General features: G+C 44.2%; 1 protein-coding gene across 2 annotated transcripts in view; it reads right to left on the reverse strand.

Annotated features, from left to right (window-relative positions):
* BBX (BBX high mobility group box domain containing) overlaps positions 1-3,892 on the reverse strand; it is a 289,089-nt gene extending 285,197 nt beyond the window's left edge. For both annotated transcript variants that reach the window (XM_036448441.2, XM_036448442.2), the window contains exons 1-2: positions 3,755-3,892; positions 314-384 (exon numbers count right to left, since the gene is read on the reverse strand). The gene's annotated coding sequence lies outside the window, so the exon portion shown is untranslated. The remainder of the gene's footprint in view (positions 1-313; positions 385-3,754) is intronic.
* Between the last annotated feature and the right edge of the window lie 13,528 nt (positions 3,893-17,420).

The following is a 17,420-nucleotide window of genomic DNA, read 5'->3' on the forward strand; positions in this document are numbered from 1 at the left end:
ATTTATAAGCTACAATCTTTCCACAAGATTATCTAGCATTAAATATCCTAGGCCTCCAATTCTGTAAATTACATTATTAATTAAAATCCCCTATTTGAAAATAAGTTTAACATGAACATTTAAACAATCTTAAAATATTAGTAATAGCAGCTGAACTCTCAATACTGAGAATCCTAAATTGGCTTCTGTTGTGGGAACTTCAGGGAAACAAGCTTTCTGGGGTGTTGCAAGCCCAATAAAGCAACAGTTAAGGACCCTTATATCACGACTCACAGCCATCCAGGTCTCCTGTATGAGGAATTCGCATACTTACCCAGGAAGGCAAATGGAAAGTACACTGGAAGAAGATGAACTGCGGCAAAGCCTTTGTCATATGATAGTGACCTATAAAGTATCAAATAAAGGCACATCATCAGTATTGGTAGGGCTTTACAAGAGTCCCAACTCCTGCGACATCTATCAAGGATCCGGAAGCTAGAAGTCCATCTCCCACCAACCCCTCCCCTTCCTCCACCCCCACACGCTGGAACTGTGGGGCAGGGAAGGAGGCCAAGAAGTCCCCTGTATTCAGAGGGCAGAGGCTGAGGGTAGCTCAGCTGGCATTTCAAGGTGCCTCAAGCAGCCTCTCTCCCGACTCCCCGTATGTGCAAAGCAGAAAGTTGATCCATTCCGCAAACCCAAAGCCCACCCCGCGATCATTCATCAACTTGCACAAGTGATCGCCACCCCCAGGACAAATACACCAGCAAGTAACCAAATCATAGCCATGGATCGGCGGCAGCCGGAGCCTCCTAGGTGCCCAGGAGCCGGCGGGAGGGAGCACTGCGATGGCAGCGGATCCAGGTAGCGCAGCCTGAGCTCGGCCCTGCGGATCAGGGCTGCCACCCACAGCCCTCGCCCAAACGCCGGGCTCCGGTCACCATCCCGAGATTGGAGATGGGAACCGAGCGAGGAAGCACGTTCCCAGTGCCCAGGGCGGCAAGTGCGGGGCCACCAGCCCGGGGCTAGGGGAGCTAGGAGACGGAGAGGGAGAGGGAGAGAGGGAGGGAGGGAGGGAGGGAGCCAAGAGATCCCACCCACCCTGGCTTTGTTGCTGGTCACCATCAAGTTTGCATCTTAGTACAAAATGTCGATCTTAAAGGCTGACAAGACAGAGGCAGAGGGAGAAAGAGAAAGGGGATAGAGTCCATCTTGCTTTGGGGAAGAGGGGGGAGAGAGGAAAACACACATTGAAGTGCAAGCAACCCCACACTCCGGGGCGTAAAAGTCTGCTCAACACCTTTTCCTAACGGAGGAGCAACGAGTGGGGAGTCCCCGTGCCCGCGGCGGCTCCAACTGGCGGCAATCGGAGCAGAAAAGCCTCCCTCTCCTCCTCTTCCTCCTTCTTCCCCTCCTCCTCCTCCTCCTCCTCCCTCTCCTCCTCCTCCTCCTCGTCGTCCTCCTCCTCCTCCCGCGGGCCCCGCCGCTGCCTCCGCTGCCCCCGGGGAGGCACGGCCGCCGGGCCCGGCGCTGCCATTCGGGGCTCTGACCGCGCGGCGCGTGGGGCCGGTGGCCGCGCGGGGCCGTGGACCCCGCACCCCGCGCCGCGGGCTCGGCCACAGGAGTCGCCGCGAGCAGAGGTGGTGGCGGCGCCGCGCAGGGGGGCGCGCGCGGGAGAGAGAGAGAGAGAGGAGCCCCCCACGCCGCGAGTGGGCAACCCCCGGGGGTGGCGCCGGAGGTCCCTCCCCCGGCGGGGAAAGCACCCCGGTCCCCGGCAGCCCGGCGTCCGCCCGCGGACGGGCGCGGAGGGCTGGACGTGTCCGGAGCAGGACGGGCAATGGTTTCAGAGCCCCAGGCCAGTGGATCAGGAGCAGAGGCAGAGCTCGCTCCCTGCGTCCCCATCCCCCACCACCTCCACCCACCTTCCCCTCCGGGGCTCCCCCCCACCCCGCGAAACTTTTCAGCAAGGTCCACCTGGGCGGATGGGTCCTCCTCCGGCGGCCAGAATATGGACCGGACCCTCCACGCCGGGAGGGGAGGGGAGGGGGATGCACACCGCGTCTCCCTTCCTACCGAAAGCAAAGCAAAAAATAGCTGCTCTCTCCCCCCCCCCCCTCCCCTCTGTCGTACATGTTGTGTCTTAGCTTTTTGCATCGTTTCGTTTTACCTTCCTCATTTAGCAGAAAGGATCTCGGATATTTCACCCATGAACGTGTTCCAGATTCCTGGGTTCAAGGGAGGAGGGGGGGGGGGGTCCCTGGACACGACTGGACTCGGGATTAGGTCTCAGTTACGTTAAGTTTGATGACCATACCCCCCAAAAAAACATAATAAAAATAATAATACGTTTCTCTGAGGGTGAGCGAGAGAGACGAGGTGGAGGAGGAGGAAAGGAAACCTCGCGTCTGATTTCTGTAAATCTGCTGGCGACCCGGATCGCGGCGAACACCAGGGGACCACGCGTGTGGCTCAGGGGGGCTGGGGAGCCCTTCCCGGGGGCACCGACCCCGTCCCCGGGCACGGGATCTGCAAGTTTTCTGTCATCGCGACCGTGCAAAGCCACAACTTACCTCCCGAGAGGAGACTTTCACCAGCCGAGGCCTTCCTCCTCCTCCTCCCCGCCGCCGCCGCCGCCACCCCCAGCCTCGCTCTCTCTCCCTCCACCTTAAACTTATTGACACAACATAATCCCACATTCAAGCAAAACCCTGACACAGCCTCCCTCCTCTCCCCCCTCCTCGCTCTCTTCCCTCCCGTTCTCGTTCTCTCTCTCTCTCTCTCTCTCTCTCTCTCTCTCTCTCTCTCTCTCTCTCTCTCCTCCCCCCCCCCCCACCGCGTTCCCTCCCTCTCCTCCTCTCTCCCCTTCTCCCTCGCCCTCTTCCCTCTCCCCCTATTCTCCCTCCCGGGGCCACTCCGGACCTAAAACAGCACTTTCTCTACTCGCCGCGCATTGGGGTGCGGGCTGGGGGGTGAGAGGGCAGCGATCCGCGGGGCCGGAACACCCCAACCCCAACCCCAACTCTCCAGGCGAACGAGAGCCCCCGGGGCTGCTGCTGCTGCTGCTGCTGCTGCTCCCGGCCCCGACGCAGCCCACGGAACGTTCCACGAGTCCCCCGCGGGGCTGGCTCCCCGCACCTTCCTCCGGCCCCGGCGCCCCAGGCCCCACCTCCCCGGCAGCCGAGCGAGCGAGAGCCCGGGCTGCGATCCGCGTACTTTCGCCAGGAGATGAAGTTTGGGGCTCCCCGGGCGGCCGCCCGCCGGCGTGGGGGCTGTTGTTGTTTTCCTCCGGCTGCTCCCGCCCGCGCCCCGGCCCCCCGCGCCCCCTCCTCGGGCGGCGCTCGCCCGGGTGCCGAGAGGTGCTGGTTTGCAAACGCAGCCTGGCACCGGCTGGCCTACTCCTCCCGGCCCGGCCCCCTGCCGCCCGCCCGCCCGCCCGCCGCCCGCGGGCACTGCCCCCGCGCCCCCCGCTTCCCCCCGCCCCCGCCCGCGCGGCCGCCGCGACCCTCGCCCCCGACCTCCCGCGACCCAAAGTTTTGGCGGCGGGGAAAGTGCCCGGGGCGCGGGCCGGACGGCGGCGGCGGCTCCCGGCGGCGCGCGGGGCTCCCTCCGTCTTCCTCCCTCAAGTCCACCCTACCGGCCGCCGCCGCCGCCGCCGCTCCCGCCGCGGAGCCCTCGGGGCTGCAGCCGGGCGGCTCGCAAGTGAGTCGGGGAAACAGAAAGTGCGGGGCGAGCGCCCGGGCGGGCAGGGCTGCGGCGGCGGCTGCGGGGCGCTTACCTCGCGGGCTCGCCGGCCGCGCGGGCGGGTGTGTGCGTGGCTCGCCCCCCGCGGCCGCCGGGCTCCTCGCTGGGAAAGTGGAGAGGAGCTGGCGGCGCCGCGCTGCTGCCTCCGCGCCCGGCACGCCGCTCCGCAGACAGCCCGTGCAGCCCGAGCCCGGCCGCGCTCGCTCTATAGAAGGCGGCCCGCCATTGGCCCGCGCGCTGACGGACAGCCCGCGCGGCCAAACAGGAGGCCCGTTACACCCCGACACACGCGCGCACACACACATTTCACGGAGACACACAAAGATCATCACATTTTTTTTCTGTTTTCTCATGTGCGGGACCTGTAGGCAAGCGAGAGAGGGACAGGTTAGGGAGGCCCCGGCAGAGTGAGGAAGGGGCGGAAAAAGCCTGGGGGCGCCGAGTTGCAAGGCTTGAAACGGGTGTCCATTTGACTTGGGAGGGGGATAGTGATAAACTAGAACTCCCCTGGATATGGAAGTGAGGGTTTTGGTGGTTTTTTTTTTTTTATTTATTTTTTTTTTAATCGTTCCTGTGTGGTGCCCCATAGAAGAGGCATGCATGATGTTAGGATTGTACAGCCTGACTTGGCTGGTCAGGGACTTAAGAAAGGCTTTTATCAGCTTCGGTTTCTTTGGTCAATGGGATAGCTATCACATAGGCCAAAATAGTGCAAGTAAGTTTATTAGGACGATCTTACGTCGAGGTTGGTAATGCTTCATTCCGAGGTAAATTCAGGAAAATCAATACAGAAATACACAGAAGCAACGAAAAACATTTTACTGAAATCGCCAATCTACTTTTAGCTAGTCCGAGGACTGCAAGTCACCTGCATGGGCATACACAGTGCTATAAGGTAGAATAAGTCACGGAAGATTGTCTATGGCCCCTCTCTTTTAAAAACAGACATTTGAGTCACTATTGCAAGATTTGTATTTTTGCATATTACATATATGATATTGACCTTACATATTTCACATCATATGTGAACATCACATGTAGGGTGACTTTTGGAGATGGTGAATCCAAGCGGTTCTTTTAATTTTTTTTTCTATTATGCGTCTTTGGCAGATTATATTTGACAGATCTAGATAAACAGGTCAACAGGTTGCTGGGGTGGGTGGTGTGCAAAGCTGGAAATTAAGATGAATAAATTTTAGACCCAACTTTTAAACTAGCTGAACCAATTTTGAGCAAATAACTTAGTCACTTTAATGTTCAGAATTGGTTTTAGGTTTTATTTTCATTTTTTCTTTTAAAAATAAAATAAGAAGCTTTCCTCAGTTTATTTTCATTAAATGTTTATTTATCATCTACTATATACCAGGCATAGTCATAGGCTCTAAATGTTTTCTTAAGAGTGCTTCTGATTTAAGAGTCCATGAGTTACTCTTAAACACAAACATTTTGAAGATTAAATAAACACTACAATTGTATGGCCTAAATGCATGGCTTTAAAACTTTAAGGGAACTTACTTCAAATCCCCATTATTTCCTTGGTGCTATCTTACAGTTTTCCTCTCATAACCATAAAGTTATCAAATGAGAGAGAGACAGGGAGAGAAATAGATAGTACTGAGAAAACTAAAGTTTATGAAGTTTAGTAAACAGTGATATTTAGAAACGTGTTTTGTTTATTTTTTAATGAAAATAACTTTTAAAAGAGAAAAGTCTTTCATAACAGCATTTTACACTGATAATATTAAAGGTTATATTTAATGACACTGCATTTAGTTGACAGAAGGAACAAAGTGTTCTTTACCCACACTACACTGCTATGAGGTCGCTTCTAAGTTATTATCTGTTTTGCATTCAAGTTCGAAGACTTCTAACAGTAAGAGAAATGAGACAGAGACAAATTGCCTAACCTGCTCAATATTTTGCAGAATATACCAGTGAAGAAGGGACTTAAACCCAGGACTGGACTCTTCAAATTCAACATAGGTTTTGAGTAACTTGATGATTCCTTCAAAATGACAAACTTTGGGGACCAGAGGTAGATGAAGAAAAAAACAGAAAAGGAAAGAAAAGAAAAAAGAAAAAAAAAAAAAAAAGAACTCTTAGGATTTCACTGTGCTCTTTTTTTAAAGAAGAAAAAAAATCAACACAAGTTGCTATATTTAATTGCTTCGTGAAGTGTTGTGAATTATTTGCTAGTATATTTATGTTATGAAAAAATAGAAAAGACCAGCTCATTCCCCACCCATGCCCCTAACCCAAGCATAGGAAAACATTCCTTATTTTTTATGATTTGGGATTTTTTTGGTTGAGTTATGCTGAGTTTAGCAGAATTATTTAGAGCTATAGTTTCAAACCTTTTAGATCTTGCATTGCTATCAGTAAAATGTTTGAGCGTGTACCTAAATATATGTATAAAATGTACCACTGCATTCATGTATTTTTATTATTACATAGCCTACACTCACAAAAATGAAATGAAAAAGCATGAAATAAAAATAAATTACGAGTTTTAATCTTCCCAGATTCCTATGGTATAGCCTTAGCACAGGCCACAGGGTTTTGCATTCAAGTACGGAGACTTCTGACGGTGAGAGGTGATAACCGGCCAGGGATGATACAAGAGAGCATAAAGTGCTTAGAAATAACTACTGGGGAACTGGTGGGTTAACAGGGCCTTTAGATCAAAAGAATGACACACTTAAAAAACACACACACATTATACATCAGTGGCATGTTAGGCATCATGTGGCAGTATGATCCATCATTTAATATTTGTTTGCAAATCACTTATTAGAAAGGATCTATGTGCTGGGCACTTGTGCGTGCCAGATTCTGGAAAAGGAAATCTGCCTGCTCTAGAAGTGATGGAATAGAATAGAATGCCAGTCTCGTGTGTGGTAGACAGGGCCTTACCACTGAGTAAGGAAACGAGGCTTAGAAATCAATGTAATATATTACTTTACCATTTAGAAAATATTTTTTGCATTTTAACTATCTCATTTAAGAATAAACAGAGACATTTAAGTGCCACTGATGCTCGAAAATTAAAAATTTGTTCAGGAAAAATCATAGCTTTCATAAAGCTCATTCAATTTTTGTAATGTAAATCTATGAAGATAAAAACAATACTTATGGGTAAAAGGGTCTATGGTTTTCCTTTCTTGTTTTCACATTTGATGATATAAGTTAAGTTCATATGGTTAGCATAATCTCCCTTCTCATGGCCTCGATTATTCATTATCTTAATTTTATTTTTACAAGTTCTCTGTTGTAAACCACATAAAATAATTTTTTGAAAGTAAATTTAAATATATGTAAATGTGTATGTATAAGTCTGTATGTTGTTTATGTAGGTCTATAAATAAGATTTTGTTTCTTTATTCATATATTACTCCTGTATACTAATTCCAATCCTGATGTCACTACTTCCTAAATGTAAACTTGGAAAAAATCCTTAATCACTCTAAGACTCAGTTTCCTAGTTTATAAAATGGGAATATGAAGAGTATCCATAAATAAAATAATCTATGTAAAATGTTTAAGCCAGGACACACTAAATATTCAATAAATATTATTTTTATTTGTCTTCCCACGTACAAGCCAGTGACAGCTATTTTACAGAAGGTTATAAGACTTAACCCTCTTATCAAATGGAGTTTATGAAACTTGTTGCAATTTACTTCCAGTGTTGACAATTTCCTTTTAGCCTACATTCAACTAACTTCAGCATAAAAAGGAGTTAAGCCTGATCCCAGGAAAAAGCAAACATTTTATTGGGTGGCCATTATTAAACACCTAAAAAGGCATACTTGTAATAAATCACTCTTTGAAACAAGCCTTGTTTTGTGCATTGAAACTCTAGATAGTTGCACTGATGAGGGTCTGCCTTGCATAAGTTTTTGGCTTGTATTTGACCTTGCTGAGCTCACTTTTTTCTCTGTAAAAGAAATTAATAGAGAAGGGAAAAAAAAAAAAAAAAAAAAAAAAACTCTCCTCAAGGCCAATGCAAAGAGACTAAAAATTGAAACTCAGACAATTGAACGAGTTCTCAATACCAATGCAAAAATTTGTAATCTCAAAGAAAACCAGCTTCTACTTGGTCCAGGCAGAGTTAGGGATTTATACCTTGCTTTCCTAGAGTGACATTAGGCAAAGCTTCTCATAATTCCCACTCTCCTGTGATCTTCTGTAGCAGTTTATCTGCATTATTCTTAAGTCATTAAATACCTGGCCTTGTATTACATTATCTGTGTATTGATAGAGGTCTCTATTTGATGGCAAACACCTTGAAGAAAATCATGATGTTCCATTAATCATTTTGTTATTCAACAGTGGCTAGCACAATAGTGTGTGCATTGCCTAACATGTAACAATTAACTCAACAAAGATTTATTAAAAAAAAAAAAAAAAAAAAAAGTCATCAAAAAGACTCTAAATTCTAAGAAGGACCAGAAAAAATCTACAGAGAAAAGTGCCAGAGAAAGTTGGGGGTCCCAGGTATGGGGAATGTAACTTACATTAGTCATCAAAGATTACACCTTTCTTTCATTTCAGTTTTCCAAATCACATGTAAGATAGCCTAGCATACTCACAAATATATCCACATGAGGTAGGTGAGACAGATAGAGGGACCTTCTTTTTAAAGATGAAAAAAAAAAAAAATCAGAGAAAGGCTAAATGATTCCCTTACATCATATAGGGAGTAGCAAAGCTGGGTTAGTATTATACTAAAGTTCTAGCTACCTAGTTCTGCAGGCTAGCTGCCTTTGGAAGTAGGAAGAATACCCAAGGAGTCATTTAAGGATCAGACCATAAAAATAGGTCTCTGAGTGGACAATGATTTTCCACTAATGGATTTGAAAATAAAGTCAGTAAGCACTAGCATTAGATGGTCCCTCTAGCCTCTTTCTCTTTGGAAGCTTTAACAACATCCCCAACAAGGTAGGCTGCTGCGACACATGGAGCTCCTGGGAACACCCTTCTTCCCAAATCTGTTTTATCTTCTGATGGTTTTGAATGGTAGGCTTCTTCCCAAAATTTAACATAATTCCTTTCCTCTTAAGTGTTATCCATCACTCCTTTTTTCATTTCCTTGTTACCACACAGAACAATCTAAATTCCTTTTCCCTGTGACACTTGAAATATGTGAAGATAGCTCCCATGACCACCTCCTGCCTTGAGTGGTGTCTTTTCCAGCAAATAGTCCCGGTTCCTTAAAACATTCTTCCTAGGACACCATTCTCTATTCTTAGTCTTCTCTTAAACTTTGCCTATTATCTTTGTTTGTATGCTCCTTCAAGTGGCATATCCAGAGCAGGTGGGGGCTGAGGCTCTGTGCAAGACAGCATGACCAAGGCTCCCTATCTTTGAAACAAAGTTTCTACTTCTGCAGCCGAGATGGAACACTCTGCTGACCAATATTGCTATTCTCAAAAAAAAATTTTTAAGTGTGTGCTGTTAAACAACTTGCTTTATCCCCCCAAAATGTATACATACTTTAACAGCTAATAGCACAATTTTGAAAATTAAATGTATTTTAATAAACACTGCATTAAAATTATTCAAAATGTGTGAATGTATTTTGGGAGGCCCTGTATAATTTATTTTAGGAAACTGAGACATACACTTTAATGACCCAGGTATTGCACAGTGGTTAAGATCCAAGGCTTTAGAGTTATAACTGCTACACAGATTCATGCACATTGAAAGGAAATTAATTACAAGAAATATTTTAATATCACTGTTCGCCTTTTCTCTATAATAGAAGTGTCAACCAAATTCAGAATCAACAAAGACAGATCAAAACACATGTGAGTGATTGGGCCTATGAGAGCTTTATATGTATAGAGCTTTATTTATATGCTTGCGGGAGTCAACTGAGCCTTTTATATGTAGAGATAAACTTGCTTAATTAGACCTGCTTTTTTTTTTTATTTTATTCAATTAATATTTATTGACCAGTTGTCTTATACCAAGCTCTGTTCAAGATTATAGAGATCTAAAAATGAATGCAATAAACCTCTGACCCCAAGGATCTTACATCCTAATGGAAGAGATCAACTATAAATATATAAATGAAAAAAATTAGATAATTCTCAATAGTACATAGAAAACATTTATTTTACAGTGTATCTTCACATGTGATTTCAGCTATTAAAACCACACACATTTTTCCTTATTATTCACTACTTGTTTTAAAAGTTACTGAGTAATTAGACCTGCTTTCTGATTTAGCTATTTTTCCAGCCCAGTGAAGCACCCCAACTTCTCTTTCAGGTAATTGTCAGCAACACAGCAGTAAATATCAACACGAATCAGATCATTATTATAAATCATGCAGGGAGAAAAAAAGGGTAAAATATTTAACTGTAGCAGTGTTTGACTATGTTCTATGCAGTGAGAAAACCTGATGTCATTTTCAAGTTCCACCATTTCTTACTTTTCAGTCAGTTCAAGTTTGAAAACTTTCTAAATCTCCATTTTCCAGCAAATGAAAAGAAAATTGGTTTCTACCAAGTCTCCTATCTACCTACTCCAAGACTTCTGTGAGGATCAAATGAGATGAGGCATGGGAAAACACTTCACAAACATTTGGTTAAACTGTAAAATGTTTGCACCTGGCTGTAAAGCAAGCCGGGTTCCTAGGCTGAAGAAACTCTAAGGAAGCCAGGTATTGCTATGTGACGTCATTACCTGGCACCCACAGCCACCGTTTCCGGACTGGGCTGGGCTGTGGGCCACATTTTGCTCCATGGGGTCTAGGCAGTGTTGGCTGTGATTTGGTGGGGTGTCGCTCTGGGGTGGTGGCGGGTTCTGTGTCCCACCTGGGGGAAGCGAAGTGTTGGTTTGTCAGAGCCAGGTTCGTGGTGTCATTTCTTTTTATTTTTTTTTAAATATATTTTACTGATTTTTTACGGAGAGGAAGGGAGAGAGATAGAGAGCTAGAAACGTCGATGAGAGAGAAACATCGACTAGTTGCCTCTTGCACACCCCCTACCGGGGATGTGCCCGCAACCAATGTACATGCCCTTGACCGGAATCGAACCTGGGACCTTTCAGTCCGCAGACCGACACTCTACCACTGAGCCAAACCGGCTTCGGCACATGGTGTCATTTATTTTTAAATGGTCAATGCACATCATGTCCTGCGTTGAGCGTCTGTCCCTGGTGGTCATTGTGTGTCATAGTTACTGGTTGGACGGATGAACACTTAATCATATATATATATATATATATATATATATATATATATACACACACACACACACACACACACACACACATATATATATATCTCAATATATATATTACATTACTTGGCCCCAGCACTAACTTTGTGGACTTTGATATATTACATAACCTCTCTTTGCTTCAGTTCTTCATGTATAAAAGGGATGGGAATTTATACCTTGTAAGATTATTTTAAGAATTTAAATAATATATGTAAAATATTTACAACAGAGCTTGTCATATAGCACCCAATAAATGGTCAAGTTTTTCTTTTTTTTTCTTTTTCCTGTAGCTGATGAGACTCAGCTCAGAATTCCATTTTGTCACAACTTTTTGTATGTTATTTCATTCAGCATATTTCTATTGATTTTACCATCTTTGGTTCATTCACACATTTGATGCCTTCCTTACATTTTTTTCCAAGTCATTTTAAAAGCATAGACTAAAGCAGGGGTCTTCAAACTTCTCTCATTATGAGAATCACCTGGTGGAGTTGTTAAAACACAGATTCCCGGATCCCAACTATAAGAAGTGCTATCAGGAATCTGTGTTTTAACACCTCCACCAGGTGATTCTCATAATGAGAGAACTTTGAAGACCCCTGGACTAAAGCAAAGCCCAGAGCACCTGCCTCCCAGTGGGTTAGCATTGATCATTAATCAGCATTCCCAGGGCAACAGTTGTTGCATCTGCAATAGAGCCACCTAATATCACTTAAATGGAATATAATATAGTGAACATGTAGGAGCTTTATTAAGACTTAATGTATTGTTATATTGCCTCATATTTCTTTATAAGAAATAAAACATTGCATGTACAAATGAAGTTCCCTCCCTTGGTCCAATACCTCTCTAGTTCTCTCCAGAAGTGACCATTATTTTATAATTTTCACTCTCATGCTATCCATATTCTTTGCAGTCCAGTCATTAAAATAATTTGGTGTGACTTAATCAAAAGGCTTCATGAAATTTTCATTCATTCATGTTATCAGAAAGGAGTCCTTTGGTGGGTGGGGTATACTAACTCTGGTTAATTAAAACAAAAAACAGGAAATTATGGAAGGATATGGGAACACTCTTAGAATAAAAGAAAAGCTGGAGAACCAGATCTCAGAAAGCCCAGGGACACTGTCAACTCCAGGGACTGAGATCACTTTAGATGAGAATATCTTCATTATAATGAATTTGCTCAAACTCTTTTCCTTCCTTCCTTTCTCTATGCCTAAAGAGTGGGATGGAAGACTCCAATTGTGTTTACCCAAGTTTTATGCTTACCCTTTGGCCAGAGTAAAAGAGGACACTTTGCTTGATCCTCCCACCTAGAGCATGGGGCTTCCTGGTGTGGGGAGGGAGGGTCAGCGATGGGGGAGGCAGGGAGTTGAGTTAGTACAGAAACATTTAGGTGCATGGTATGTATTGGTAACATTCTAGTTCTTGGTGGATCCACAGGAGCTCATTTTGTAACTTACGTAGCAGATGTAATGTTATTCTTTTGCATGTATCAAATAATTTTTGAAAACAACAATAAGCCTTAAGAAAAGTAGGGAAGAGAAGATTGCGCGCACACACACAAAGGTTATTAGGCTCCCAAAGTGAAATTGGAGTAGCACTACTAAGAGAAGAAGGCAAAGAAATACTGGACAGGTGAAAACAAGAGGTCCAAAACATCTCCAACAGCCACAGAGCTGCTGAGCTATTAACACTGTTACAAAAAAGAAATAGGCTTAGGCCAGTCTCGCTGACCCCATGCTGGCTTCTAAGGATTACTTTGTCCTTTTTCTAAGTACAGACAGATCTTTCCTTTACTTGCCTATCTTAGTCAGATTTCATTTTATTTCAAGGACCATAAAGCCAGTTAGATAAGCTTAGGAGAAAAAGGAAGTAAATTGTACAAATATAGGGGTCTTTCCTTCCCCCTTCCCCCCCTCACTCCCGGAAGTCAAGGGCAGCAAGGATAACCAGGCCTGGGAACAAAAGCACATCGCCTGCTTTCCTGCCAGGGTCACCAGGTGAGGGACAAGGATTCATCTGTTACGGAGAGCTGCTTTTTTTGGCGTTTGTAGGCAGTAAAACGAGCACAAGACTAGAAGGCTACAAAGGGTATTCTACTACACAGCACTTTCTAGAATCTTAACTAGGCTGCATGTCTCATTCACCAGCCTAAAATTTGCAGAATCCATTTTTTCCCCTCCCCATCACAAGAAATTTAGCCAGAATTTCTCAGAATGTTCAAACCCACATATGCAGTCCCCCCCCCAAAAAAAAGTATACACACTATAACAGCTGATAGCTCAATTTTGAAAATGATGTGTATTTTTAATAAACACTGCCTTTATAATTGTTCAACATGTGTTATGCATTTTTAGAGACACCCTACATTTAGAAATACATTATTTCATTGGATGTTTACCTAGTTATTATATTGCTTCACTCATTCTAGACAAGATTTCAGTTGGCCTTCAACAGTTCCAACTTTCCTGCATGTTTTGTCAAGACTTGGGTATTATCCAATAGATCTAGGAAATCTGAAATCTGAACTCATTTAGAGTATCTAGGTGGTCCCTTAAAATTTCTTTTAACTTATTTTTTTACTTCCTATTTCAATCTACGCAATTTTTCAAACTAGGTGAAGACAGGGAGGATTTATTAGAATCACTACGCAGGTAAGGTTACAATAAGGACCAAACACAGAAAGCTATAATTTAAACCCTAAATACAGTGAGATTATCAGGGATCGGAGATAGGCGATAGGCCAGGGACATTTTCTGAAGGTGCTGTTGCAATGCAGGAAGTACAGCTGGCAGAAAGATTGCTTTTTCCTGAAGTGGGATGGGACAAACCAGAGAGGCGTACAATTGAGAACTTCATTAAAACAATGATGTTTGAGGTAAAGGAGATGAAACTAAGGTAGGAGAGAAGCTTCTGTTCAATAATGGTTTTCCTAGAGATTCACTTCTAGACTCACCCCCACCATACATGATTTACTAACTACAAGCAAATGTATCGAGGCTGGCTTGCCAGAAACTATAGCTTTAAGAAAGAGGCATTTAGTACCTTACCTGAAATGAGGCTGGAAGATTGACTGCAGGTCTCAAGAGTATTTAGCCACTTGGAAGGGAATGTTTCCCTTTTCCTGCCTTTTGACACTTTTTCTTACCGTCTTCTTTCTCATTCAAAAATAAAACTCTAACTTGTTGAATGACAAAAGTTCTCTTTCCAAAGATCAGATCGGCTGTTAAAAAATGCTGATCTCTGGCTAGCACTATGCAGGAGAAGGGAAAAGAAATGGGTAACTTTGCTTGTCACAATATAGGAGGGAGGGAAGGACAGAAGGAAAGAAGGAAAGAAGGAAAGACGGAGGACGAGAAGGGAAGGAAGACATATTCAAGGAGAAATTATGCTGGAAGTCACCACCTTTGGCTCTGAGTTTGCATTTAGTTGTGACCTTACGGGGAGGAAACAAGTATAAAATAAATCTCTCCCTAGGAAGATAATTATCAATTAGAAAAAAAGCCTCGTGAGCAACGCCTAAGTCCCCAACACCAGACAGAGGGAGAAGGGGCTCTCTGCCCTGTAGGTCCCAATCTACTGTAGGCATAAACAGTGGCTGCAGCAAGGAGGACGCCTCCTTTGCGATCCTAATTTAGACAATGTGTGTCCTGCCTGTTAAACCTTAATTGCTGAGTGAAGTTCGGAGTTCCTTTCCTCCATCACATTTCTTCTGTTCAGAGGAGAAAAGCAGGCAGCGGAATGCCCTCCTGATTCCATTTTCCTCTGCTCCTCCGTCCAGTCTTTCCTTCCACATTTGGAGGCTCTCCCATCCTTTACATATTGGCGTTGTCTCTGGCACTTCGAAAGAGAAACAGCCCTGATTCAAAGGGTGTCTCAGAGTGAGGAGTGGAGAAAAGCTGGTCTCAGGTCTTGGTGGTCATCTGAGAAACCCGTAACTTCTCAGTCCTGAATGAAGTAAAGAATAAAGAGGCATCCTACTAAGCTCAAGCTATTATTCTGGTGAGGTTAGAGGAAAGAACCAAGGTCTAGGAGCCAACCAGTCAGTTTCACAGGCCACTCATCCATTAATTCATTAAACGCCATTTATTAAGTGCCTTCTCTGTGCCAAGCACTGTGATTATTGCGAGGGACACCAAACAGATGTGGTCCCTGTACTAATGGAGCTATGGTCTAACAGCAGGAACAGATGCAGTGTACCACACAACACAAAATGTCCCCCGGGATCTGGGACGGAGGCAGAGCAAGTCAGCCTGCAATGCCGGAGGAATCTAGAAGTGGGAGAGCAAAGGCAGGATCAGAAGCTGCCCAAGGGTCAGCTGTTTTAAAGAGTAAAGAGACTGTCCTTGGTTGGCTAAGAAGAAAGGCTGGATTACAGTATGTTGTGATTCTTAGGTTGGTGTTATATTCTAAGTAAAAGAAAATGCCACTTTGGGACTTGCCCTTTTTGTGATTTTTGTGGTTAGTATTATTCTTTTTAAACTCGTGGGCTTGTGTGCAGTAGTAGTGGTTGGAAGAGATTATTTTGTTTGCTTCAGAAATTTCAGTAGGAGGCTAAATGTATTAGGAGTATTCAGCACACACACACACACACAAAGTTACGTATTAGTGGTTATAAGAAGACATGTCAGGAAGTACTATCCACTGGAGGTTTCAGGTGGCAGCTACACTGAACACACAAAAGTCTGACTATTTCCAAAGATAAAACATGTCTGGCCAGAATGACAAACACTGAATATTGATGTGGATTTTAGTTATTATTTATATTTTGCAAAAGGCATAATTACATTTTGATTTTATGTCATTTTTTTTTAATAGAATAGACCTGTTACTCTACTGGGATTGTGTACCCTCAGCAAGCTATGCAATTTGTATTGATATTTGCTTTATCCGTGCATGTTCATAGGGTGTGTGTGAACTAAGGCTCCCTGGAGAGGCTGAATTGCTTAGAGCTTAAGAACCAGTGCTTCTGGAAGAAGTCAGGAAGATCTGAATTCAGATACGGGCCCTGCTGTTTACGAGTTTGTATGACCTGGGACTGTCTTCTTTAACCTGCCAAGCCTTAGGCTTCAATTTGCCTAACATGTAAGATGGGGATTAGGATAGTCCCTGCCTCTAAGGCTTGTTGCAGACATTAAACTGGATGCTGCCTATAAAAACAGTCCCCAGCGCTCAATAAGTCGTAGCTTCCATGTTAAGTGTGCCCAGTAATGTTTTGTGTCCAGTGTCGCAGAGCCACAAAAGGTAAACAGAAATGTTATCTTCTGAGGATTACTAAAACGTTTGAGAGATTTGGGTGGCCTGTCCTTTGTAGTTTGCTAACATATAGTATGGTGGAACAGAAATGACAATGGATGGAATGAACTAAATATCTCCTTCTCTCTTCTTTACAAAAGATAGCGGGGTTCCCAATTATTTGGTACCATTGGAGAATATCAGAGTATTTATACAATTCTAACACGATTCGCTTAGTTTTCTGAATGTGACCATAGTAGAATAAGAACTCATTTTTAGCTCCAACCCACCATTATATCTTCAGCGCTCTGCAGTCTTATGATAGGATCTTTCAAAATGTGATTCATCAGAATCGCCAGGGTGACTTGTTAAAAATTCAGATTCCTGGCCTTGACCTGTGAAGAAGTCTTGGGATTTTAAACAAAAAATCCCAACCCAGCTGATTTTTATCAGCACCTACACTTAGGAATGACTCAACCACACAAATCATGATGTTCCACGTACAAGCTCTACTCGCCATGCTCAGCCAGGTTATGCTCATCATTTAAATGGTAACGTGTCTAAAACATTTACAGGACACTCCCTAAAGCCCTCATAGGACACAAAACCTTTGTTCTTTGTACCTTCACAGCCATTCCATCTCACTTGATTAATAATCACTTACTTTCTCATCTAGTCTTTAGAAGGAATTATCTTTTCCTGCCTGCAGTGGTAACTGCTAAACTGTTACATTATCCTTGTTGGCTGAAGAGTAGGGCTGGGGATGGAGCAAAAGGAAGAGATGCTGAGATCCACAGAGAACCTCTGGTGTATGCAAACCTCTCCAGGGTTGAAGCTGTTAAAGTGGGCCCTTCTTGCCCCAGTCCCTCTGTTCCTAGTCTCATACATCCCCAACCTGGACACCCCTTCTGTCCTGATCACTACTCGAGATCCACTTTGGTCACATCAGATAGATAGTTGTGATTGCTATCTGATTCCATTTCTAGAAATGTGTTAGCCACGAAGGCAGTAAAACTTATTATTTCCATGCTCCGGTTTGTAAATAGAAAAGGGATATATGTGCAAAAGTGTCAACACAAGTTGCAGTGTGGGGAAAGAAAGGAAAAGATGCCTCTGAAGTTAGGGAAGAAATCTCTACCTTTATATTGCCTCGCCCCCTGGTCAGCAAACTGCAGCTCGAGAGCCTCATGCGGCTCTTTTTCCCCTTGAGTATGGCTCTTCCACAAA

This window comes from Pipistrellus kuhlii, unplaced genomic scaffold, assembly GCF_014108245.1.
Source record: "Pipistrellus kuhlii isolate mPipKuh1 unplaced genomic scaffold, mPipKuh1.p scaffold_m20_p_2, whole genome shotgun sequence".
NCBI classification, from domain to species: domain Eukaryota; kingdom Metazoa; phylum Chordata; class Mammalia; order Chiroptera; family Vespertilionidae; genus Pipistrellus; species Pipistrellus kuhlii.